This window comes from Dermacentor andersoni, chromosome 1 (genome assembly GCF_023375885.2).
Source record: "Dermacentor andersoni chromosome 1, qqDerAnde1_hic_scaffold, whole genome shotgun sequence".
NCBI lineage: Eukaryota > Metazoa > Arthropoda > Arachnida > Ixodida > Ixodidae > Dermacentor > Dermacentor andersoni.
In genome coordinates this window covers 26,085,461-26,113,391 of record NC_092814.1, presented here as the reverse complement: position 1 = coordinate 26,113,391, position 27,931 = coordinate 26,085,461, and the positions used below count along the sequence as shown (strand labels likewise).

The following is a 27,931-nucleotide window of genomic DNA, read 5'->3' as shown; positions in this document are numbered from 1 at the left end:
AACAGAAATTGGTGGATGCAGATGGTAGTGTAATGGTTAGCGTGCCCATCTCCCAAATGCAAGATGGTGCATTTGGGAGATGGGTTCGAATCCTGGTGGTTTGTTTGTGAAGACAGCTTTCTGTGCTCTCTGGTGACTGCGAAGCTCAGAATGAGGCGGCAGCCTGACGACAACGGTCGCCGTCAACGTAACAGAATAAGCGTGCGTGCAAGGTCACACCTAAAGCCGAAAGCACATTCAGAAGAAATACACTATGCTCTCGCCGGCAAAAAGAAACGTGACGAGTAACGAGCGGTGTTGATGAGCGAGGCTGTAGACGGATAATGTCACCACAGACAGGACCACGCTCCAATCCCGTTGCTCAGCGGAAATATACATAGACAGCGTGTCAACTAGCGTGTAAGTGATGCTTCATTAAGGTCGCTGCGTGTTTGTGTTGTGTTTAGCAGGAGCGAGTAGTGTATGAGATGACACTGGGAGAGACGGCGGTGAGCGAAGTCTGCGAAAAGTAATTGAGGATAGCCATATTGAACGTCGACGCCATGTTGAATAAAGCCTGCGACTTCATTTGCTCAGCCGCCAGAAAGGCTTGAGTGGTAGCATACCACTGGGCGTATTTGGTACCCACAGCGATAAACACACACTTTGCGGAAGTAAACAGGGGAAAGGGACGTAGTGAGTTGGCCGCCCTTTTCGATCTCTGCCATAGTTTTAAAAATGAATGTGGCGAAGTGTGACGCACAAAATAGTTTATGTCAGCCCAAATGAATCAGCGTGGTCATACTTGCGCGACACGCCATGGTGGCCTCCCACCAGGACATCATGAAGTTGCAGCGATGAGAGTTTTCATTGGGCACTTGAGAATAAAACCGAGCTCATCAGACACATCCGAGGGACATTTCTAGGGTACAAGAGCACATCGCCCCCCCCCCCCCCCCCAAAAAAAAATATAAATCGCGAATATAAGCTTACGAATAGGCACATCATAAGATCGAGCACTACGGCGCTTGTTGATCTTGTTTAGGATGGCGTCAGCATTTCATTCAGCGTTTATTTCTGAGAAAATGAGTTGAAGTTCCGTTTATTTGCATCACAATGGCAGGCGTAATCAGGCAAACATTGACAGCATTTCATTAGAGAGTGCCTGTCTAGTCTGTGGAGATTACGTATGACAATGACAACAAACACAGAAAGCTTTCCTTACATCGATTCGCACATACATGCGATCCGCATAATTTTTTGACTGTCAATTTAAATGCTTAAGAATGGCGCTCATTAACGCAATATTTCCATTCACAGTGAGCAAAAGCGGCTGTCGTATCCACAGTAGAATTTATTTAAATGGCTTTAATCCCATGCACATTATATCATTGCCAACTTCCGTGGGCTTGGAGTCGTGAAAATGGGATACACTTGACAGGGAAATCAGGAGGTTGATGAACGGCAAGAAGGCAGAAGCTTGCACAAGACCTCAGGGATATATAATGACTTTTTGAGCAGCTTGGTCAGGGGGCCACGCAATGGTTTGCACGTCTATTAAGTATCCTCAAAAAATGCGGGCATTTTGGGAAAGGTGAAACCGCTGCAAATTTCATCACAGCATTAGCCTAAATATAAAAGATGACTTAAGTATAAGAAACCATAACGTTGACAGGGTGGCCAAATTTTGGCACAAATAAATTGGCTGTTGAAGCAGTTCAGCTGAAACGCAATGGTGCGAAATAAGGCGAGAATGTCGGCAAGTGTTGAACAAAGGTCAAGTAGGTCCTGTGGCCGACGCCAGCGCTCGGCAGCTGTCAAGCGACTGCACGTATTAGCGAGATGCCTAGTCGTCAGTATAGTTACAGTATGATTCGAGTCTGAAATATAGGATGCGGACTCCATCGCATTGAACACAGTGCATTCTATGGTGTCATTCTTCGACAGATGGTACCGATTCTCGCGCCATGAGAATGGGAACAAACTGTGACACGTGCCGGCTGTCACCTTCCTCCTACTGCCAACATTCCTTCTCCTCCGTAGTTGCTTAGCTTTTATTGGGTGCGGCTGCTAATCACGAGATCTCGGGATCAAATCCCAACCACGGCAGCCGTATTTAAATGGGTGTGAAATGCGAAAACCCGCGTACTTAGGATTAGGCGCACGTTAAAAAATCCCAAGTGGTCTAAATTATTCCCGAATCCTCCACTACGGCGTGCCTGCCTCAAAACGAAATCGTGGTTTTGGCAAGTAAAACCTCATAATGTGTTATGTCACATTCGTTAAGGATGTCCTGGACAGACGCACAACTCTTGAATATAATTAAGTGTCAGGAGCTGTGCGCGAGGTCTTTGAGTATGTGGATAGCCTTTATGGCGTTCGATAGCTGCTAGTCTACATTGCGGCTATATAATAAAGGCGGAACGGCAACATGGCAGAGAATGTGGAGAATATACAAATCCCGCATATATTACTGCACAATAACTTTAAATAGCGTTCTTGCTTCACGCACGTGGATAACCGCCATAGGAGACGACTTTGGAAACTAACTGCAAGTACTTTATATGTCGTACCCAAGGGTGTACCTTGCCTGGTGGCCAGTAAATGTGACGTAATATTGGGAGCAGCTTCGGCCATAGCATGCTAACGGACGACGACACAGACTGAAGTCACTAGCGCAAGAGGCAGGGGGCACTAAAGACGCTACAAGGACAAGCGCCCAGTTGGAAGTTTACGCTTATCCTTGTCGCCTCTTTAGTGTCCTGTGTCCACTATTGCGCTAGTCACTTTAGCATGGAATACCAACTAGCCCGGTCTCACACCCTGCCACGACACAGGGACCGTTTGCTCAACTCTTGTGCCGTGACTTTTGTGTCAAGCTAAAAACCAACATATCCATGCATATGTCTTAATACTTAAGCACATCTAGATTTGCAGCTGCGGCGGTAGCCCATGAGTGCGCATTGAAAAGTCGTTAGTGAAATAATTGTGTGCGCCTGAACGAATTCGATAGGGCAAAATCAAAATCCGTCCATGACGACGTCTCTAGTAGATGCTGTGCGATGTTCGGACGTTAACAATGTGTGCCGACAGAAGAAAGGCTGTCCCGAAGTGCTTCTGACGGTTATGCTAGCTTCTTTACTCCGTAGAATGAAAAAAAAGAAAAAGAAAAGGAAAATAAAATAAAAAAAAGAAAAAAAAAAGAACCGCATCATAAGCCCAGAATCCACCATTGCTCGTCGCGACTAAACGCTCTTAGGATGACGAGTAATTTCCAGGCGACGAGCGAATACACTTTATCAAGAACACTGATAACGCCGGCGGGACAAGCATTGTGGCGAAGTTCAATGCGCAGGAATAGCTTTTTTTTTGGTTGACGTCATCACGCGTCACCGCGGGAAGTTTGAAAAGTTGAAGGTCAGTACGCCACGTGGTGGCACTCACGCGAACTAAACCCTTGTGTCCAGAAAAGCTGGATACGGGAACAACAAAAGGGCTGACTCACTATCAGCTCCTCCAAGACGTTACAGCCTCCTGCCAATTTGCGTCCTGGCGCCCCGCTTTCAACACGAACTCGATTAACCGCGTCACGACTCCCTACCACCTCATCTCGTCTTGCCACATTGCGCTTCTTTGTGCTACACGCTGAACTTCGAAAAGAACGACGGAACGACGAGGAACATAACTGCCCCGTGCCCTTTGTCCGCGTCCGTGCAGAACATACTTCTCGGTCTCTTTTTGACCTGTGGCTCGAACGTCTTTGATGCGTCAACATCGTCAACGACGACCGCACCTTTCTTTTCCTTGCGCCCTGGCTTTTTGCGTCTTTCGCCGTCTTTGGCTGCGCTACATTAGCCCCCGCATTCCGATCTTTAGCGCGCTTCTTTCTACGGCGCTTTTTCCTCGAACTCTCTTTCATGTCGCCTTCTCGCGCCTCGTGCTGGCCGGTACACATTTCGTCGGCCCGGATCGGTCTCTTACCCGCACAGTCTGAATGATCTTTAACTAAATCATCCCTCTCTTGGCTACCTAGCCTGGCGGAGAGCCGCACCGATCCCTGAACAATGCAGTTGTTGTCCCTTGAGCTGCGCAGCTCGCAATCCTGAGAAGTACCCTCAACTGCATCGTCCAGCTGGCACTTCACTTCGGCCTGCAGATTGGCTCGACATGGGTGCTCGCGTCTGTCGGGTCAACAGTAGTCTCTACCTCGTTAGCAACCTCGCTAGCATTAAAAGCGACGCACACGCGCGGTAACTGTGCCAATTCGTTCGCAGCTGGCCTAGCTGTCTCTACAGTCCTCTGTTGGCACAGCACCTCGTCGCTCTCACTCTGGCCTTTAACGGCCTCTGCTGCTGCTAAGGCATCGTTAGCTGCTCGCTTTTTCCTTTCACCTACGAATGTGCCGTTACTCTCGCAGGTACTACTCTTCTCGTCGGCTTTCTGTGAAAATCCGCCAGACACTTCCTCATTCTTTTGCTCTGTACTGTCCACAGAATTTTCGGACAGGCGTTGTCTCTGTTCCTTTAACTGCTGAAAATATTGTATCTGTTTTTACAATGCTGCCTTCTCTTTCTCGTACTTTTGCTCACGCTCACGTTCTTGACGCTCACACTTAATCTTAAGTTCTTGGCGCTCACGCTTACGTTCACGACGCTCACGCTCCCGTAGTTCTTGTCTCACCTCCCGAACAATCTTAATGCTTTCATCATCATTGCCACTATCTTGAATTGCCTTTATGATAGCTGGCTATTTCATCTGTTCGTCCGCCTCAGCTCCCAAATCGTCGCACACCAACAACAAGTCTAACGTTGTCAACCTTCTAAGATCCATGGCAGCTGACCCGACTGGTGGTTAGAACTGTTTTCATTAATTAATTTGTGCAAACACAGAATATGCAACAAATTCCCGATTACTAGAACTATCAAAATAAACACACAACATTTGAAGCCAGGCGAATCAAAAGGAAAAAAAACCACGCACTCACTTACGGTTACAGCACCCTGCCATCCGGTTCGTTCGTCCGCTGTTTGCGGTTTCTCAGGACTCTCTGGGTCGAAGGCTCGCTCTTCTTCGCTACTCCCAGTTCCTCAGGACTACTTTGGACGAAGGCTCTCTCTTCTTCGCTGTTCCAAGTTCCTCGGGACTCCTTTGGACGAAGGCTCTTTTTCGCTGTTCCGAGTTCCTCAGTATTTCTCTCGACGAAGGTTCATCCGTAGTGCTGCCACCAGTTGTTGGATCTTCCTTGGACGAAGGTTCATCCCTAGCGCTGCCACCAGTCCTTGGATCTGGAGGACAATCCCAATTGCTGTCCCCCAGATTTTTGGACCTTGCCGTTGGGTGCGGGAGTTGGCCGAGGTTGAGGAGGACTTTGAGATAAAAAACTGGAGTTTTTTTTTTACATTATTTACAGTGAGAGCACAAAGAAATTAACAGTCATAAATGTCATTACGGGCCGGCAGCGACTCGGACGCTGCGGCCCGTTGCAAGAAGCTCGAAAGAAATGAATGAAGGAATGCTCTCTTGCTGCTCCCGGTCTCTGGCTTTTAAGCCCTTCGGTGTCTCGAAGTCACGTCACGTTCGGCCGATCGGCGAGCCCGCTCAGGTGACGCCATTTTCGGCCAGTCGGCGAGCCCGCTCAGGTGTCGTCATTTTCGGCCAATGGTAGGCGCCCGTGCGATTGTGTCGCTCCCGGCGCCGAGCGTCGCTCCTTGGGCCCCAATTGTGCAAGTGCTTACTTCTCTCTGCGGTATTGCCTTGCTGATTTGCAAGCGCCGTCACAATAGGCGGAAGGGGGCGACGTTTCAGTGCAGCAAAGCAGCTTTTCTCGGGCTCTGCGTTACCTGGAACCGTGCCAGGCTCCCGCTACACTTTCGGGAATAGTCAAGCAGTGAATAGCTGAGGTGGGGGAGGCCAACTCGTTTGCACGTGTCGCGCCTCGGGAACGGGGTAGATGTGCTTCTGCGCTCCCTAATTAGCTTTGACGCGATTCGATGTAGTCCGGTGAACTCGAAGTAGGCTCAGGAAAAGATCCCGTATCTAACACCGCGCGCTTCGCCCCGTCTGGGTTAGGACCGACGATGACGCCGGGTAGTTGGCATCTGCGGCAGGGCAACGAGCAGGCCTCTCTGTGGAGGTGTTGCTCGGCACGACTGCGTCAAAGCGGTGTACCCGTCCGCGGAGCAGTGCTGGTAGGGCTCGTTGCAGGCGCACGCGCGAGGGAGTCATCAAAGCGGCGTTCCATTCTGCCCAGGAGCAGTACTTGGGGCCTTCGTAATTGTACCATGTCTTGTCACCACCTCGAAGCCACCCGCTGCAACCAGCCATATAGTGTTGTCTGGCCAGGCATGACGAGCGCCGAGCGTGTTGGCTGCTTGCATCCACAGAATGGGGTCACTCTGTGATTCATGACACTCTGATAGTTCCGAGACAGCCGGCGATTATATAAGGTTGCGGGCGGAAAACTGGAGGTGGCCGAAGCGATGTAGTCCACCTGCTGTGATAGCAGTGATATAAATCTCATGTGCTCCGTCGAGCTGCCGGTTGAGCCGGCCGTTGCGCCAGGGGCGGAATCTCACTCAGTGATGCGCCGGCGCTGGCCGCTGTACTCACGCCAGCCGGCCCCATAGCCAAGGGAGCGTGAACGGCATTCGTTGAACCACGGGCGGCGGTGGCGGCAGTACTCACGCCAACTAAAAGCTTGGTCAGTGAAGCTTGAACGTCATCTCTTGGCGTCTGAAAAGTCGATCATGTCCTGTGGAAGAGATCCATATCAAGAGAAGTATGGACGGCTTTCCCTGGTCGCAGCAGACACCCAGGGCAGCGTTGTCCCACGAGGACTGTGCTTAAGGCTGGAATGCTTTAGGCTGCGTTTTCGTCGACTGCGCCATTGTAAAGAGAGAAGCAGACAAGAGGCCGTCTTGCTTTGTCCCCAAATACTGGCTCATGCGCACTATACAGGGTATTGGCAAATAAGTAGGCGGTTTCAGGTATATCTCAAAACAAAAATTCAATGTGCATAATAGAGCGCGGTTTATAGACATATAATTTATTCGAAAAAAAATACTGTTACGAATCATGACGTAAAATACTTTAACATAAAAAAGTGAAATAATTGACATAATTGATCATTATTTGAAAAAGGTACTCTTTTTGTGTCTCTAATAAAATTGTAACTGCGATTAAAGCACCCTTGAGGTTTGATTCCTTTGAAGTCACCCCAAAAGAAACAATGGTTGGCGAGGTTAGCGACAGGCCAAGTTGTCGATGTAAAATCTCCAAGAGCTTTCTTTGTCTTAAAAATTGGCGGCATGAGAGAAAAAATGCTCAATGGATTCAGATGCGTTGATAAATAGCATAAGAGGGGACACAGTGAGACTAGACCTGTATAGCCAAAACTTTAGAGGCGGTATACGGCTACAAAATGAAGGTTGTACAGGTCTACGCCCCTACATCTAGTCATGATGACCAGGAAGTCGAAAGCTTCTATGAAGGCGTGGAATCGGCGATGGGTAAAGTCAAAACAAAATACAGTATACTGATGGGCGATTTCAATGCCAGGGTAGGCAAGAAGCAGGCCGGAGACAAGGCAAGGGGGGAATATGGCATAGGCTCTAGGAATAGCAGAGGAGAGTTATTAGTAGAGTTTGCAGAGCAGAATAATATGCGGATAATGAATACCTTTTTCCGCAAGCCGGTTAGCCGAAAGTGGACGTGGAGGAGCCCGAATGGTGAGACTAGAGATGAAATCGACTTTATACTCTGCGCGAACCCTGGCATCATACAAGATGTAGACGTGCTCGGCAAGGTGCGCTGCAGTGACCATAGGATGGTAAGAACTCGAATTAGCCTTGACTTGAGGAGGGAACGGAAGAAACTGGTACATAAGAAACCAATCAATGAGTTAGCGGTAAGAGGGAAACTAGAGGAATTCCGGATCAAGCTTCAGAACAGGTATTCGGCTTTAACCCAGGAAGAGAACCATAGTGTTAAAGCAATGAACGACAATCTTATGGGCATCATTAAGGAGTGCGCAATAGAAGTCGGTGGTAACGCCGTTAAACAGGAATCCAGTAAGCTATCGCAGGAGACGAAAGACTTGATCAAGAAACGCCAATGTTTGAAAGCCTCTAACCCTACAGCTAGAATAGAACTGGCAGAACTTTCTAAGTTAATCAACAAGCGTAAGACAGCGGACATAAGGAACTATAATATGGATAGAATTGAACAGGCTCTCAAGAACGGAGGAAGCCTAAAAGCAGTAAAGAAGAAACTAGGAATAGGCAAGAATCAGATGTGTGCGTTAAGACACAAAGCCGGCAATATCGTTACTAATATGGATGAGACAGTTCAAGTGGCTGAAGAGTTTTATAGAGATTTATACAGTACCAGTAACACCCACGACGATAAGGTGAGAGAGATTAGTCTAGAGGAACTTGAAATCCCACAAGTAACACCGGAAGAGGTAAAGAACGCCTTGGGAGCTATGCAAAGGGGGAAGGCAGCTGGGGAGGATCAGGTAACAGCAGATTTGTTGAAGGATGGTGGGAACACTGTCCTAGAAAGGTTGGCCGCCCTATATACACAATGCCTCATGACCTCGAACGTACCAGAATCTTGGAAGAACGCTAACATAATCCTAATCCATAAGAAAGGGGACGCCAATGACTTGAAAAATTATAGACCGATCAGCTTACTGTCCGTTGCCTACAAAGTATTTACTAAGGTAATCGCAAATAGAATCAGGAATACGTTAGACTTCCGTCAACCAAAGGACCAGGCAGGATTCCGTAAAGGCTACTCAACAATAGACCATATCCACACTATCAATCAGGTGATAGAGAAATGTGCGGAATATAACCAACCCTTATATATAGCCTTCATTGATTACGAAAAAGCATTTGATTCAGTCGAAACCTCAGCAGTCATGAAGGCACTACGGAATCAGGGTGTAGATGAGCCATATGTAAAGATACTGGAAGCTATCTATAGCGGTTCCACAGCCACCGTAATCCTCCACAAAGAAAGCAACAAAATCCCAATAAAGAAAGGCGTTAGACAGGGAGATACGATATCTCCAATGCTATTCACAGCATGTTTACAGGAGGTATTCAGAGACCTGGAGTGGGAAGAATTGGGGATAAAAGTTGATGGAGAATACCTTAGCAACTTGCGATTCGCTGATGATATTGCCTTGCTTAGTAACTCAGGAGACCAATTGCAATGCATGCTCACTGACCTGGAGAGGCAAAGTAGAAGGGTGGGTCTGAAAATTAATCTACAGAAAACTAAAGCAATGTTTAACAGTCTCGGGAGAGAACAGCAGTTTACGATAGGTAGCGAGGTACTGGAAGTGGTGAGGGAATACATCTACTTAGGGCAGGTAGTGACCACGGATCCGGATCATGAGACTGAAATAACCAGAAGAATAAGAATGGGCTGGGGTGCGTTTGGCAGGCATTCTCAAATCATGAACAGCAGGTTGCCACTATCCCTCAAGAGGAAAGTGTATAACAGCTGTGTCTTACCAGTACTCACCTACGGGGCAGAAACCTGGAGGCTTACGAAAAGGGTTCTGCTGAAATTGAGGACGACGCAACGAGCTATGGAAAGAAGAATCATATGTGTAACGTTAAGGGATAAGAAAAGAGCAGATTGGGTGAGGGAACAAACGCGGGTAAATGACATCTTAGTTGAAATCAAGAAAAAGAAATGGGCATGGGCCGGACTTGTAATGAGGAGGGAAGATAACCGATGGTCATTAAGGGTTACGGACTGGATTCCAAGGGAAGGGAAGCGTAGTAGGGGGCGGCAGAAAGTTAGGTGGGCGGATGACATTAAGACGTTTGCAGGGACAACATGGCCACAATTAGTACATGACCGGAGTAGTTGGAGAAGTATGGGAGAGGCCTTTGCCCTGCAGTGGGCGTAACTAGGCTGATGATGATGATGATGATACGGCATATATTTTCTAAGGAAACGTCAAATTGCCTTGAAAGACACCAATTATTATTCCACGGGAAACAACGATGGCGGAATTCAGAAGACAATCTTAAAATGAATTTTGTGATATAGAGAAATTTTTCTACCTAGCTGCGGTCGCACAAGGTGATGTCGGCAGAACAGATATGACATGGCCATTGAGAGGTGCTAATGCCTCTGAATTAGCCATTTCATTCAAGTGCAACCCGCGATCTCCCGGTACCTAAAGCAAGTATACTTGACGTAAGGACGGAGGAACCACTGAACAACATGTTCGCAGTATTCTTTAATTTGAAGATGCAGTAAGTGCTGTGCAAACAGACAAGGAGTCGGTCACAATACCAGCTAATGAGTCATTTTGGGGAATCTTTTGTAATGCTAACGCAATCGCTGATATTTGTACCTGAAATATGGGCTTGAAATGGGGAAGGCGAAGAGAGTAAGACCACTGAAGAGCTTCAGAGAAGATCCGCACTCCTGCTTTCCCATTGCACAGAGAAGCGTAAGCAGCTATTATGTTGTCAGTAGCTAGTGGACTTAGGTGGTCTTGTAATATATTAATTAAAAGTCTCAGACGCAAAAGCAGGATTTGGAAATATGTTTTCGAACTCAGTTTTGAGCTCTGGTAAGGCATCATTAGAAGGTATACATGAGGTATGGACACATTCAATAGTTGTAACTTTGCTTGCTCAAATATTATCTGAGGGCTGTGTAATCGCGACCGCGATACGTCAAGAAACACAGACGGTTGAGTGATAAGTATGTATTGTGCACATCTCTTTAGATAATCATAAATTTTTATAAATGTTTGAACCGTAAGCATGCGGAATCTGAAATCCAGGGTGAGCTTTTTGATGTATGATTGTCCTGATATAAAATTGTGTTGGCAACGAATCATGGTAGCCCGAACGTAAGCGCAGAGCTTCTCTTTCTAAAAGTATGAGAGGTTTAATTTTACAGGCGGGACCACCGAAAAATAATACGCAGCCGAATTCTAATATGAGTCGAGCAGACAAGTCATACAGGATGTTTGTTTTTTAGCTGCATCAAATTGAAACAAATGCCTGTGGCAGATAGCACAATTATAATCCTTGATCTAAATTACTCGAACAGGCAGCCATTACTCAGACATATTCAGACCAACACATTTCCAAACCTACACAGATACAGTAAAATGTTCCCACATAGATATCGCGGCATCTGCCCCTGGTGCGGCGACACACGCCCTACACTCTTTCACATCTCGTAGGGGTGCGGGGGCAAACCTCAACACGTAAAGATGCCTAGCACGTCCTTTGAGTGGTGGGAGGTACAGCCAACATTACTAGATTAGCTTCAGTTTTCAAACTCGGCGCCGCCGCGCGGAACCGCCACCCGCCCGCGCCGTCGTGGCGCTGCAGTCGCGCCCAGCTTCACTTCCTCACTAGCCCGCTACGTGGGCCGGCCGGACTACACCAGCACGCGGTGCAGCGTTGGTGTATTACGTGGTTCGTTGTTAACGGCGAATTTCAGCAAGCATGTAATCCGCGAAACTGTAGCCTTCGCCGAGTTTGTTAAAGGGACACTAAAGTGAAAAATGATTTCTTCTGCATCAGTAAATTACCGTTCTACAACACGAAAAACACCACTCTTACACCGCTAAGACGTTTCGTAAGCCAGAAAAACCGCAAGAACGAAATACGTGTGGCGACTCCTACTTAAGTTCCCGCACCTGGGGGCTGTGACGTCTTGGATTTTGATGGCATCTTCTCATCATCATCATCATCATCATCATCATCATCATCATCAGCCTAGTTACGCCCACTGCAGGGCAAAGGCCTCTCCCATACTTCTCCAACTACCCCGGTCATGTACTAATTGTGGCCATGTTGTCTCTGCAAACGTCTTAATGTCATCCGCCCACCTAACTTTCTGCCGCCCCTTACTACGCTTCCCTTCCCTTGCAATCCAGTCCGTAACCCTTAATGACCATCGGTTATGCTCCCTCCTCATTACATGTCCGGCCCATGCCCATTTCTTTTTCTTGATTTCAACTAAGATGTCATTTACCCGCGTTTGTTCCCTCACCCAATCTGCTCTTTTCTTATCCCTTAACGTTACACCTATCATTCTTCTTTCCATAGCTCGTTGCGTCGTCCTCAATTTCAGCAGAACCCTTTTTGTAAGCCTCCAGGTTTCTGCCCCGTAGGTGAGTACTGGTAAGACACAGCTGTTATACACTTTCCTCTTGAGGGATAGTGGCAACCTGCTGTTCATGATTTGAGAATGCCTGCCAAACGCACCCCAGCCCATTCTTATCTTCTGGTTATTTCAGTCTCATGATCCGGATCCGTGGTCACTACCTGCCCTAAGTAGATGTATTCCCTTACCACTTCCAGTGCCTCGCTACCTATCGTAAACTGCTGTTGTCTTCCGAGACTGTTAAACATTACTTTAGTTTTCTGTAGATTAATTTTCAGACCCACCCTTCTGCTTTGCCTCTCCAGGTCAGTGAGCATGCATTGCAATTGGTCTCCTGAGTTACTAAGCAAGGCAATATCATCAGCGAATCGCAAGTTGCTAACGTATTCTCCATCAACTTTTATCCCCAATTCTTCCCACTCCAGGTCTCTGAATACCTCCTGTAAACATGCTGTGAATAGCATTGGAGATATCGTATCTCCCTGTCTGACGCCTTTCTTTATTGGGATTTTGTTGCTTTCTTTGTGGAGGATTACGGTGGCTGTGGAACCGCTATAGATATCTTCCAGTATCTTTACATATGGCTCATCTACACCCTGATTCCATAGTGCCTTCATGACTGCTGAGGTTTCGACTGAATCAAATGCTTTTTCGTAATCAATGAAGGCTATATATAAGGGTTGGTTATATTCCGCACATTTCTCAATCACCTGATTGACAGTGTGAATATGGTCTATTGTTCAGTAGCCTTTACGGAATCCTGCCTGGTCCTTTGGTTGACAGAAGTCTAAGGTATTCCTGATTCTATTTGCGATTACCTTAGTAAATACTTTGTAGGCAACGGACAGTAAGCTGATCGGTCTATAATTTTTCAAGTCTTTGGCGTCCCCTTTCTTGTGGATTAGGATTATGTTAGGGTTCTTCCAAGATTCCGGTACGTTCGAGGTCATGAGGCATTGTGTATATAGGGCGGCCAATCTTTCTAGGACAGTGTTCCCACCATCCTTCAACAAATCTGCTGTTACCTGATCCTCCCCAGCTGCCTTCCCCCTTTGCATAGCTCCCAAGGCGTTCTTTACCTCTTCCGGTGTTACTTGTGGGATTTCAAGTTCCTCTAGCCTATTCTCTCTCACCTTATCGTCGTGGGTGTTACTGGTACTGTATAAATCTCTATAAAACTCTTCAGCCACTTGACCTATCTCATCCATATTAGTAACGATATTGCCGGCTTTGTCTCTTAACGCACACATCTGATTCTTGTCTATTCCTAGTTTCTTCTTCACTGCTTTTAGGCTTCCTCCGTTCCTGAGAGCCTGTTCAATTCTATCCATATTATAGTTCCTTATGTCCGCTGTCTTACGCTTGTTGATTAACTTAGAAAGTTCTGCCAGTTCTATTCTACCTGTAGGGTTAGAGGCTTTCATACATTGGCGTTTCTTAATCAGATCTTTCGTCTCCTGCGATAGCTTACTGGTTTCCTGTTTAACGGCGTTACCACCGACATCTATTGCGCACTCCTTAATGATGCCCATAAGATTGTCGTTCATTGCTTCAACACTATGGTCCTCTTCCTGGGTTAAAGCCGAATACCTGTTCTGAAGCTTGATCCGGAATTCCTCCAGTTTCCCTCTTACCGCTAACTCATTGATTGGCTTCTTATGTACCAGTTTCTTCCGTTCCCTCCTCAAGTCAAGGCTAATTCGAGTTCTTACCATCCTATGGTCACTGCAGCGCACCTTGCCGAGCACGTCTACATCTTGTATGATGCCAGGGTTCGCGCAGAGTATGAAGTCGATTTGCATTTCTAGGCTCACCATTCGGGCTCCTCCACGTCCACTTTCGGCTAACCCGCTTGCGGAAAAAGGTATTCATTATCCGCATATTATTCTGTTCTGCAAACTCTACTAATAACTCTCCTCTGCTATTCCTAGATCCTATGCCATATTCCCCCACTGACTTGTCTCCGGCCTGCTTCTTGCCTACCCTGGCATTGAAATCGCCCATCAGTATACTGTATTTTGTTTTGACTTTACCCATCGCCGATTCCACGTCTTCATAGAAGCTTTCGACTTCCTGGTCATCATGACTAGATGTAGGGGCGTAGACCTGTACAACCTTCATTTTGTACTTCTTATTAAGTTTCACAACAAGACATGCCACCCTCTCGTTAATGCTATAGAATTCCTGCATTTTACCAGCTATGTTCTTATTAATCAGGAATCCGACTCCTAGTTCTCGTCTCTCTGCTAAGCCCCGGTAGCACAGGACGTGCCCGCTTTTTAGCACTGTATATGCTTCTTTTGGCCTCCTAACTTCACTGAGCCCTATTATATCCCATTTAGTGCCCTCTAAATCCTCCAATAGTACTGCTAGACTCGCCTCACTAGATAACGTTCTAGCGTTAAACGTTGCCAGGTTCATATTCCAATGGCGGCCTGTCCGGAGCCAGGGATTCTTAGCACCCTCTGCAGCGTCGCAGGTCTGACCGCCGCCGTGGTCAGTTGCTTCGCAGCTGCTGGGGACTGAGGGCCGGGGTTTGATTGTTGTGTTCATATAGGAGGTTGTGGCCAAGTACTGCACCAGAGTGGCCAATCCTGCTCTGGTGAGAGAGTGCGTTACCGGTTCTGGTCACCGGGATCAGGCCGCACTCCAGGCCTGTTTGTGCAATTTTCTCAACACACGGTTTTTTTTTTGCATTTTCCGGTGGAGAATAGTGCGGCACCGGGATTTGAATCATGGTCCTCTTGCACGGGAGGCGGATACTTTACCGTCCCCGCAGCAGTTAAATTAAAAATTTAATTATGGGGTTTTACGTGACAAAACCACTTTCAGATTATGAGGCACGCCGTAGTGGAGGACTCCGGAAATTTCGACCACCTGGGGTTCTTTAACGTGCACCTAAATCTAAGTACACGGGTGTTTTCGCATTTCGCCCCCATCGAAATGCGGCCGCCGTGGCCGGGATCCGATCCCGCGACCTCGTGCTCAGCAGTCTAACACCGTAGCCACTGAGTAACCACGGCTGGTCCCGCAGGAGTTGTACGCCTCATTTAACCTACAGTGGTGCCCTATTCGATCAGTCAAGGTGGACCAGTCTGAGCTCGGTTATACCGTACGGATGGCACTCGGCTAGAGAACCTGGTATTTATGACCTGCACATGTGTGGCCATACATAATTGAAGATAGATATCTTTCTTTTTTTTTATTTTAGGAAGGTTCCCGTACAGTGACAAAATAAAGGAAAAGACATTAAAAAGACAGAAAAAAAAGAAAGAAAAAAAAGAAAAAGGGGAAAAAAAGGAACATAACAGGTGATAGGAATAGGAAGGAACAGGTGATAGGAATATGTTGAATAGGGAGGGTGATAGCACCGACCCTTGCGGTGTTCCTTGCTCAAAAGTGTGATGGGAGGGGATTTTACATCCAGAAATTTTATATTCGCCTCCCTTTGTGACAGAAAGTCTTTGACGCATGCATATACCCTGTGTCCCCCACCTACCTCTTCGAGGCCTACCAAGATAGCCTTATGGCTAACGTTGTCAAGTGCCTTGGTGAGGTCTAGACATAGGATCGCCCTGGTGTCAGTTGAGTCGTATCGGTCTAGGATATCATGCTTAAGTCTGAGCATGACATTTTGTGTACTGAGCCCTGGCCTGAATCCAACGATTTCATGCGGCCAGAGATCATTCTCCTCCATGTACCTGGTCAGTCTCGTTTGAACAACATGCTCCATCAATTTCCCTACACACGAGGTGAGGGAGATTGGTCGCATGTTGTTCAAGCCGGGTACTTTCCCTGGCTTGGGAATAAAGACTACGTCCGCCTGTTTCCATGTTTTTGGGAGTTCTCCTTTCTCCCACACCTGGTTCATAAATTTGGTTAAGGCAATGATGGACTCATCGTCTAGATTCCTGAGAGCTGTGTTTGTTATCCTGTCCGGACCGGGGGCCGATCTCTTTCTGAGGTTATTAATCTCTGCTCTAACTTCTGTCGTGCTAATGGGGGCATCGAGATCTGGATTGGGAGGTCCCTCGTAGTCCCTAAACACCTCGCTCTCTGGTTTTCCAAGATATGTCTCTTGGAGCTCGCTCACGAGCTCGTCATCTGTGCCAACAAAGCCATGCGTCGCTCTCACCTGGCTTGTACTAGCTTGCATTTTTTTATTTACTAGGGTCGATTATATGTCTGAGAAGGCTCCAAATGCGAAAACATGCTTTGGAATCCCTGACGTCACGCTGACGTACCGGCGCTGGGGTTTCGGCGCGAAATTCAAATACTGATACTTGGACCTTCATTTTCTCATCTAATCTATTTTTTTCTCACCAAACTATTTTTTTTAAATGACTGCCTGAAGGGTTCTCAAATAATGCTTCATCAGTCTAAACTGATTTATTGTTTCACTTTAGTGTCCCTTTAAGAATATCAGCAGACGATGCCGACGTGCTGCGCAACTGGCTGCATAGGCGGCTATCGGAACGATGTCGACAGTCCTGCGCAATACTTTATCTGTGCTCCCAGCAATGCGACGCTTCGCTCGGCGTGGAACAGAGCGATTCCACGTGCCGACCGGGAACTCTCTGCGAAATCCACGGCATGCGCTCGTGCCACTGCTCTCGCGTTCGTCGTCGCCGTCGTCGTTTTCCACAGCTGGCTGCGTTGCCGTTCATCATTCCAGCGTAGAATTTCGCTTCTGTCGTCGTAATGGGGAGGCCGCGTCTAGGGGGTATGAGCCATTGCTTAAGGGAGTATGAGTCACTCATTGTCTTACATAACGGACATATTTAATTTTGAAGACATTTAATTTCGAAGAACCACAAGCGGCAAATGGCGGGCGAAGGCTGCTAACCACGCCGCCAAACAAACTCGAGACATCGAACACAAGTGCCAACGGCGGACTGCAGGCACACCGTCAGTGACGTCGTTCTCTCCGTCGCAACCGATTGCATGTGTAACCTCATAATTGAGAAATACTTTAATGAACCCTCGGGATTAACCCAGTGATAAACACAGGGGCCGCACGTTTCAGCTTCGCTGGTTAACCATCTTCACGGAGTGGAAGAGCCGATGATCTTTTCTCTTTCTTTTGTGGTTTGTGTATTCAAAGACTGACCTCATCTTTCTTTTTGTAGCGCTTCTTTGGTGTGGTGAGAAGCTTCGGTGGGGATGAAGATCATCCTACAATCACGCACTTTGGCCAGATCTTCAGGCTCCTGAGCCTAAGCTGCGCGAAATGTTAAGAAACTGCGTGAAACGGGAAGACGACCGGAAGAAACGCAGCCTCTGCGCTTCGTTGCATGCGTTTCTTCCTTTCGTGCTGTGTACCCTTCCTTCAGTATGAACCAACTGGCCCGGTAAATCTTATTGCTGTAGGTGGATACCGCTTTCTCATGGTATTACTAATTTGGACAAGGCAGAACGCCAGCGAGCGTGAAACACGCGCAAACTGCCCGTCCGCACGAGCTCAAGGCTGCGGCGAGGCGTCTGCAGTGTAGCTCGATGGAACGGCGCTGCCATCTGGCGGCTGTCACAGAAGTGGCGACAGCGGCTGTATGCGCGCGGGCGGAGAGTTTTACAACTGAAGCTAGTCTAGTAACGTTGGGTACAGCTGACCGGCGATACCCTGGCGGGACAAGAAGCTCTCGTCCAGCAAGTACGTCGAGCAGCCATGGCCAGTGGAGCCCAGGAATGAGAACACCACCCACTCGACCTCAAGAGCAACGGCCTCGATGGTCCGAATAAATGTTTTCTCTCTCTCTCTCTTTCTACAATAAATCAAAAGACGTAATTAAATAATTAACAATTACGTTAATTAACTTTTTAATTATGGCCACTACGGTCACTATTTCAATATACGAATTATAGCCTGTGAGTTCGCATGGCGCATGGCGTTCGCACGATGCGCGGCCGACCCATCGCAACTCCGATAGTGTTCTGACACGAGAAACACTCCTTCCTCTCATGTTACCCAGACACACGACTCCTATTGGCGTAGAGAATGACGTCAGTAGCGCGGTGGCGCAGCAGGATTCTCCGTTCAATGGGTCTATTGTTTTTCTTTTATATGTAGCAGACCGCGCAAGTGTGCAGCTCTGAGAGCAGATAGTTTCTTTAGCGTTACATTGCCGGTGCAGGTAGCGTATACAAGCTTCGCTTGAAAAAGTCTCTAGACTCAAGGACGATGCAATCCAAATCGACATCCAGCAACTCAGAGCCTCAGTAAAGGACCTTAAATGGCGCAGCAGAAAGTTGAATGTTGAAGTGCATGGAATACCGGTAGCTGACAATGAAAAGCTCCTAACAAAGGTAAATGAAGTATCAAAATTGGTGAACTTGTCAGAGCTGACCGCGAGTGACGTCGAGGCGGCTCACAGGTTGGCTTTGAGACAAGGCAAAGTACCTGGAATCATCGTGTGATTTCCACAGCGGTCACTGCGAGACAGATGGATTGAAAGGCGCAAATTTTGTGAAACATGAACTCAAATAGTTCAATCTGTGAAAACATGACCGCGCAGATACGACAGCTGCTGCGCCGCGTGAAAGAATGGGCGAGCGCAAACGTTTATCGCTTCGCGTGGCATGCGAACGGGAAAATTGTTATTCGAAAGAAAGAGAGTGAATTTGTGGTTTTCATTCGCTGCACAGCTGACCTCGATAAACTGTGCAGTAGCTGAAGTATATAGCTAAGCTATGTCTTCATCTCCGTTGTTTGTCATGGACCGCGTAAATTTATCTGACTTAGATGCAATCATCCGAAACCACGGTTAGAATTGCTGCAGTTGCATGTATTTTAACCTTAGATCTGGCAGAAATAAGAGAGCCGAACTTGATAGTTTTTTTTTTCGCAGAATAGAATGCCAATTTTGTGTTCTCATGTTTTCGGAAACATGGCTTGTTTCGGAAGATGTGTATAATTTTCATGGTTACAAATTGTTTTACATGAACCGCTGTGATCAACGCGGCGGAGGTGTCTCAATGCTTGTTTCAAATTTATTTAATTCTTAGCTTCTCTAAATTCTGTTGCACTAATGAGCACTATGAAACTGTTAAATGCAGCAATATGATTTTCTTTTTTGCTACCCGCCGCCAACAGGAAATTATTTGCTGCTTTTATTGTATTTTGATTCACTGTTAGAATTCGTTAACATTGACAATTATCAAATACTTTTTGGAGGTGACTTAAATATCAATATGATTGCTCAGAATAACATGAAACTAGAATTGGAATCTCTCCTAAATATACATCTCTGTCAAAACCTTTTTACGTCGACTACGCCAATTACGGCAACATGTGACTCTGCATTGGACTTGTTCATAATTAACTTTGACATGTCTTCTGTAAAACCTGGTGTGTTGGTATACGCAGTTGGAGATCACTTACCTGTGCACATATTCATTACCACAGCAGTTCAAAAACAAAAACAACCGCATCAAGCCGTTTCGTATCCGCTCATTACTACTAATACGTTGTCTGCATTCCTAGATTGTCTTGCGAGTGTTTCTCGGGAAGATGTGTGCAAAAAAGTAGATCCAGCTTATGACAAGTTCATGCAAATATTTATGGAAACATACTATGCATGTTTTCCGCTGGAGACGTTCAAACCCATCAAAAAATGGCGCAAACCATGGATAGATAAGCACCTGCTGAAGCTCACAAATAAAAGAGACAGATTGTACAGTTCATTCATGCAAAGTAAATCGCAGAAAGTGTTGACAGCATGTAAGGAATACAGAAACTACGTCACAAAACCAGTAAGGGTTCCTCAGAAATATTATGTCTTTAATCTCTTCAACTGATTGGCAGGACACACTGATCAAATCTGGAGGACACTCGCTTCAATAACTATGACCGCGCTAGGAGAAACGACTACACTTCTAAAAACGGCATTGAACTAAAAGGGGTTGATTTTGCTAATGCTTTTAACGAATTCTTTCGGTCCCTTGGTGAGGTATCAGATAATATCGACTCGTCGTATATGCACTCACTTAATATACGCAGTCAATATTCCTAAGGGAAGTTACAAAGCAGGAAGTTATTTTTTCATTCTTGTCTTTAAGAGACAGTAGAGCTACTGATGCATTCAATATTCAAATGACGCCGCAAAATTTTTTATTGACACAATTTCACCTTGTTAGATTGCATTCTTAATCTGTGTTTATCTTAAATCGTTTTCCCGCGTAGCATGCAGACGGCAAATGTAACAGTAACATTAAAAAAAGGCAGCAAAAATTATCTTTCAAACTACCACCCCGTATGAGTGCTGCCCGTTTCTTTTAAAAGGCTTAGAGAAGGTGGTTTTAACACGACTTTGTTCATTTACTGATCAGTGTAATATCATAAGTGCTGCACAGTTTCGTTTTGTAAAAATAGGTCAACTGAATTAGCTCTGCTGACCCAAGAGGAATATGTATTACAAAAATTTGAGGAGAGGAAAATGGTGCTTTGAATTTTGCTTGACTTTTCGAGGGCCTTCGACCGAATAATTACGTTTTACTTAAAAAACTCGACCGTTAAAGCATTTCCTTTCTCATTCTCTTATTGCGTCCTACCTTCAACACAGGTCACAGTTCGTCGATATAGCCTGGGACCATCCCGAGTTGAAACCTGTAAAAACAGAAGTCCCACAGCGGAGCATATTGGGTCTGTATCTTTTTATTTTATATGTAAGTGAAATAGTCCCTGTTGATCTGTCTGCAAAGTGCGTAATTTACGCAGACGACACCAGCCTGTTTTTTGCTGCTGACTCAGGTTCTAATATGTCAAATCGAGCCAATGAAACGCTGGCAAAAATTCACAGGTGAGCGGCAAACAATTATCTTATGATTAACTTTGAAAAAACAAAGGCAGGGCTGTTGCACCCACGTGACAATGTTTCCACTATCCCCCATCAATTTAAAGAATACGAAAATATAATTAGTACAGTCTTTCAAAGCACTTTGAAATACGTGCTACATAAAATGGTATAAAGTTTGTAAACAGGGATAAGGTGCCTCAGAAAGGCTGGCCAACGTTTCGATAGGAGGACCTATCTTCGTCAAAGGCGGCCTCGTCATCCTCGGCATGTTAGTTTTAAAGGGTTAGTGCAGTGACGTCACGTGCGGTTGTTGTCGGTGGCGGTTAGTTTAAAAGGGAGAGACTTCAGAGGTAATGAGTGCTGTCGCCTGACGTCTGTGAACGACGTTCTGAAGACGAGGGGACGAGAGCGGGAGAGTGGGAAGGCGGGGAGAAAAGAATAGAAAGAAAAGAAGAGAGAAAAAACGGGGGGGGGGGGACACAGCTGGAAATACTTACACATGGGTGTGTGATTACTTCCGTGAGAGACTTGCTATGTGTCTACACGAGGTGGAGGCACTCCTTGAAATGAGATTATGGAAGCTGTTTCTCAAGGCGGTCTTCTGTGTCATAGGCCTCTTTGGCATCTGTAATATGGGTCCTCCTACAAGGAGTTGAAATTTGTTTGACAGTGACTTAGATACGTGGGAATATGGTAGAAACCGAGGTATGTTCGTGCAGAACTACAAATGGCGAGCTCGGTGGCGTCGCGGTATCTGGAAAACTTGTCTGACCAGTTAACCAGGCACGACGTTTGCCAGCATCTGCTCAGTATTTCTGGATGCAAAATACCTTGCGTGCACAATAATATGCTTCAGCGCTCAACATTCGACCGTTCTATGCCCTCAACTCCACATGTTCAACTGCAAAAGAGTATTCGTCATGAAATGCCACTAAACAGGAGAAGACATCATTTTCTACGTGTGGTGTTAGAATTGAGTATACTTTCCGCTGCGAGCCAGGTGTCGAACCACTGCACCCTGGCAGTTTTATTTAGGTAACGGAATAGTTGGAGCATGTTTTGGAGTTTGACGCACGTGCGGCGTCGCAGTTCGAAGCACTTAGCGCGCGCTGCACTAGTGACTATATATCCTGGCATTGCGAGCGCTGAAACACTCTGTGCAACGGCGAAGAGGCAGATTTCTGTCCTTGCGCAGCTAGTAGAGCACCACACGGGCTGTTCTTTCTCTTGGCCGGGCTCCACACAAATTTGAAAGTGCCACGCGCTGGCACTTTCCGTGCCACGCGCTGGCAGACCAAGTGGTTTCCGGTCTGCCGCGCACCGGGCACGGGCCCGAAAAATTCAAGCCTGACTCGGCACGGTTCGGCTTGTTTGCCCTTGACCCTAAACGCAGCATAGCCCAATTCTTGGTTATTTCTTATGTACCAGCCGCACAGAGATTCTTTGCTAGAGACTGAATTGAGTGGTGTCATCTTTGGCACGGGAGTTGTTGCTGACAAATGAAAAGCTAAAATTTTAAAAATTCGCAGATCCCACGCATATTTGTTAATCGGTGATAAGCGAAGCTTTCTGTGATGTTTACAGAAGTTGCCTTCTTATCTTCTAATTGAATAAACGTTCCTCGCTCAATGAACGGTCCGCTTCCGTTTCGTTCAACAAACTTAATTTCTTTCTCCACATTCAGCTGCCGGCTTCTTGAGTTCTTTCTTCTTATTCTGCTTGTCGCGCCGGCACACAGAACAAAGAAAAACAAGGGGAGAATGTGTAGTCAAACAGCTAGCCTTCGCGAGCCAACTACCGTTCTTGTCGTTTCGTCCTCTGTTTCCCTTTCCCGAGGCACCAACACTCAGCCAAACACTCGACCACTGGGTTTGCTTAAGGTTGCTCTGCATGTATGGGTGCTTCCGGGTAGATTTTAGTGTACGCGCGCACTGCCCAGCGCCACGACCGGCTTGTCGTGCTCGGCGCCAGGTATGTGCGTCCGCTTCCGCCAATATTTGCCTGTGATGCTTTTTGTTGTTGCAGCATGCATTGCTTCGTAGGTTATGAATAAATGTTTTATTCAAATTGCAAAAGCATAAGCGTTACGAGCCCGAGCCCAAAGCCAGGCCACAGATCGTAGGTCTCGAGCCTTACCCGCGGGCCAGATCACGCCAGAGCTTTCGGATAAGCTCGTACCGGTGCACCGGCACTTAACGCTAGCGTGCCTCGTAAAATGAAACAAGCTAGATCCCTCGTAAACCTCAAGGACATACCAGTGTAAACATCCGTGAATAAGCAGCCTCTGCACGTCTTGGAATGATGTCAGTTTGTCTATTATTCTCTAAATACATTTTATCATTTAGTTCATGTTAAAAGGGAAAAATTAGGGAATTATTTTTCTTCACGAGATTCTTTCCAATGTGCTATGGTGAATGTTGACAAAATGTAGTGTCCACGTACGTCTTTGATTTAACCTGCAAAACCGTCGCACACAATTATTTGTGTTAGCCGCGCACGGGAACTTTCGGTAATACCAGAATGAATGCCGCCGCATCACCCATGGTTATAACATCACGGCGAACGAGAGCGCAAGCCAAACAGAATGGTAGGCTACGAAAGCAGCCGCTACAGTACAGCGCCGCAAGTTTTCACCTCTATGATAAGATGCTGTCAGTGCTTGCCACTGGACTCAAAGTAGAACTGAAGGTGTCACCTACAAATGCCAACGTTGCCGCGTCGGCAACATCGACGTCAGGCACATGTAGCAGAACAGCACAATTACGAAACCGTGTTAACGGCCGAGCCGACACCGGAAAAAGCGCGCTGACTGAAGCTACATAGCCCTCGCGCGACCGGTAGCTGGCCGGATCTGGCAATTACTCCGTCGTCGTGGATGGGATCATTTCTGGGCACTCAAAGCCGGATTTCAGCGATCTGAAAGAACCAGTCGAATGTATACCAGGAGCGCCCTTTTTCGATCACCCGAACAAAATCACTACCACTGGAGCGCTTCGAAACGACCACCCGAAGTCGTCATTGGCGATGACTGATACGAGTACCTGCAAAGAGGAAGAGCCGTCTCTGTTTACTGGCCACTGATAACTTATCGTTCAACACTTCTGCGACTCTAATTCACTGTTTCCCGACATATCTATTAAGCAACCACCTTTCCCCACCTGATCGCCTTACGTTGATGTTACCCTCTTGTAGCTTCGCTCAACATCTTGCTCCGTCATTTGTTTCATTGAGCTTCAGCAACTCTGATTCAGGAAGTTTCAGATAGCAGTGTTAGCTGTGCTTTGCTAAGCGTATTGTCTGCTGTCACCTCCAAAATATATGCGTAGACGCCAAAGATCATGTCCAACCTGATGTATCTCGGAATAGCCAACCGATAAGCATTTGCGCCAGCAAACGCCTGCGGACAGAAGGCAGAGGACAACATCCATACTGAAGGAACTTAATTTTACGTATACATGAGCTCCCGGACGCCAATACATTAACTGCGGCATCGATACAAGATGAACCACACAGAGATGGAATCCCTGTTATCCCCCTCCCCACTTCATCAATATACTCCTTATGGTGAGTTCACCACAACGCGTTGTCATCATATGTGTTCATCATGAGTAAGAAAACCTACTGGAGACGCTTCTCAAATATGTATGCGTGTTAGCAAGGGCATCCTCTCTGGACGCAGCCGACAGAATGCTAGTGACGACAACCTTGGTAGGTATTGACGGGCACGCGGATGTTCCTGTATCCCACTCAAAGAATGTCGGCCGTACAAAAAACGCTCCATGGGCCTACAGCGATACAGACCTCTTGACTACTTTAAAGACGCTGTAGTTATATCTATTCGTCACAAGTTGTCATCGCAGGAAAAAGAAGATGGGGAGGTGGAAACTTTCTACTACAAAAGCGTGATCCTGTACTTTAGGTCTGACAAGGCAATGCCCACCCGTGACTTGTTAGGTTTTACCAACCGTCCAGTGAGTGACTTTTTTGGCGCTGTACAATGCTTTCGTTGTCAGCGCCGCGAACACGTTGCTAAATACTGTCGCGTCCCGCAACGCTGCAAAGCGTGGGCAGGCCCACATTGTCAAAAAAACTGCACCGGCTATAGACGACAACCTTCCGGAGGCCACTGAACATTCCACATCCATCTTCGTTCGGGAGGAGAAAAGAAGAAAGAGAAAAGGCAAGGATGTTAACCAGTAGGCAGCAGCTGATCAGAGGAAGCAGCGATCTGATTAGTATGATTTGGTTTGTAGAATTTTATGAACGATAAGAAAATTAAGTGTTTGATGCCAGAACTACTTGAAAGATGACACTTGTAAGCCATGCGTATACTAGGCTTTTATTGTATAATGTACTGCACAAACTCTTACTTAGCGCCGGTGCATATGCTTCGATTTCCCTGGCTTGGTTTGATTTTTCTCTTGTTTACATGTATTCTTAGTAGGCTTAGTATGTACGTGACGTGTGTGTGTGTATTTCTCAATTGTGTATTGTGATAGGTGGCTCTAGTTTAGCTTACCTTCCCGTCGGTCTGCAGGTAATTGAACAAAAGATAAGTAGTTAGCGCGTCCGGCTGCCTTCTTCGTATTGTCGCAGGGCTTGAATTCAATTTCTAGTGTGGCGCTTGTGTAAAGTCTTGTTTGTTATTTTTTACATTCTCCACCATGTCACCAGCTTCAAGTGATTGCTTCGTCAGAGGCGCTCCGCAAATAATCCGATGGCCTCCTTTTCCACAAAGCGCCACTGACAGTTTCTGCGCCAAAGACGCGTCTTAGCGGTGATAGTTTTTATTGCTCTCGGTAATGGGCCCGCATGCGACACTCGCTTGCAGCAGCAAACGCCTTTTGATGTTTCTCGAGAATGTACCAACGCGGTCTTCTGGAGCTGGCTGCGGGTGAGCTATACCGTCGCTGTGGTAACCTTGCGATCATTGCGGTGTTTTCAGGACCCCTTGTATGCAAGTAACGCGTCGCCCGCATTTTCGATCAGCTTGCAAATCATTCTTCTCGGTTGCATATAAAGGAAAGTGGAAACGGAAAACAGATGCATAAACCAATAAGAATCCAAAGAGTTAAAAGCTTGCGTTTCCAGTGAAAACAAAAGGTCGCTTTGGAGCTACGGAAACTTTTGAAATAAGGCTGAGGCAATGGGATAATCGCAAGGATAAGGTTCCCATTTTCTTCAGCTCCTTGGTTTGTGTCTTGACTCAAGGGTACTAAATATGCAAAAATAGGCATAGTGCTCTGATTTGCATATTTCTAAAGAAACACGTCTGGCACGGATTGTGCTGTACGTTGCTCAGACGGTAGAGAAACGCATATCAGTTACACGCACGAATAGTTTATTTGGCGCAATCTAATTTGAGATACTAAACATTTTGTTATTTCTATTGCTGCACAGGCTCACAGGACAGTGTGCTATTTTTGATAATAGGGCAATTATGACATCATCGGCAACGATCTCGCTGAAAAGGCCACCGGATTTAACCGCCTGAAGGCGCCCGGACACACCCGACTCAATTGGCGGGCACAGATGACACAAGGCAACTTTGTCTACTTGTTGGAACTTTCTCAAGCTCTCCAAGTGTATACAGCTGCTTGCAGCCTTACATGGATCCTTCGCTTAGTCTACCAGTGTCAACTAGCCTCTCCCACTGAAAAGCAGCATTGCTACCGCTTATGACTGGGAGTGATATTTACGAATGCCTATTCTCACCACATTGTAATGGCCGACAGTCGAGTTTGTGACCCCGGAAGACGCGAAAAAACCATCGAGCACCTGTTCAGCAGGTCTCCATGGTACGACTTTCTACTCCTCTATCTCCAATCAGTGTTTAACCGGTTCGACTCCAGACCATTTTCTGAGTCAGAAATACTGGCACCATGGCCATATTTGTCGCTGCCAAAAAAATCTATTCGTTCACTAGTGCAATTCTTGAAGCACTCTGACATGAGGGACCGTTTATTGCCCTCCGCATCGCCGTGCCCTCAGTGTTCACTTTCTCCCTCTTTTGCTCAATTCCATTTTCCTAAGCCTTTTATTTAGGGTAACAAACCGAACGCTCGCCCTGCTGTACTCCCTGTCTTGCCTCTCCTTGCTTTGTCTCTCTAAGGCTCACATCTCTTGATACGCTTCTCATTAATGACGGTAATTCCCCTACTGTACCAGTTTGCTATGGGGTTCTTCAAGGATCTGTGCTTGGCCCCCTACTATTCCTCACCTATAAAAATGACTTTCCTAATGCTATTACCTCCAGAACTTGTATATTTGCAGATTACTGTGTGATTTACAGTAACATAACTAACGATTACAATATTCACTCGCTCCAGATCGATCTCAATAGCGTACTTGATTGTTGTCATATTTGTAAAATTGAACTAAACATTAAAAAGTGTAATTTTCTGAGGGTTTCTCGTTCGAATACAAATTGTCTAACTTATTTTCTTCACAGTCAATCTCTTGAAGGCGTAACATCCTACTGGTATCTCGGCTTCTACTTTGTCCTAGAAATTACATACAGAACATTTATAGCAGCAAAAGCTAACAAAATCCTGGGTTACCTTCGAAGAAACTTTTTTCTTGCTTCATCATCACTAAAAACATTATTATACACCACCTATACGCCACCACAAATGGAATATGCTTCATATGTATGGGACTCTGGACAGGTAACACAAGCACTCATGTTGAAAACTGTGCAGAATCGTCCAGCTCGCTTTATCTTTGCTAACTATCATCCTTCAGCTAGTGTCAACAAAGTGAAAAACATCTTTAAACCTCATCCCACTAGCTACCCGCGGAAAGCACACCCACATTTGTCTGTTCCTTAAGATTTTCTACCATAACTCTAATCTTCGCTCCCCCATGGATTCAACCAGCACCCTTCATTTCTCATCGCCGTAAAGACCGCTAAAAATCTCAATGCCCCATTGCATCACAGTAACTTGTGCACAATCATATTTTCCAAGAACTTGTAAAAATGGAATTCCCTACCCGCATCA

The 27,931-nt window shown here is 46.4% G+C and overlaps 1 protein-coding gene across 1 annotated transcript in view; it reads left to right on the top strand.

Moving 5' to 3' along the window:
• The window catches only part of LOC126545229 (neuropeptide F receptor-like), a 334,942-nt gene that overhangs the window by 89,215 nt on the left and 217,796 nt on the right, over positions 1-27,931 (top strand). The window contains exon 2 of the mRNA XM_055061259.1: positions 20,697-20,776. The gene's annotated coding sequence lies outside the window, so the exon portion shown is untranslated. The remainder of the gene's footprint in view (positions 1-20,696; positions 20,777-27,931) is intronic.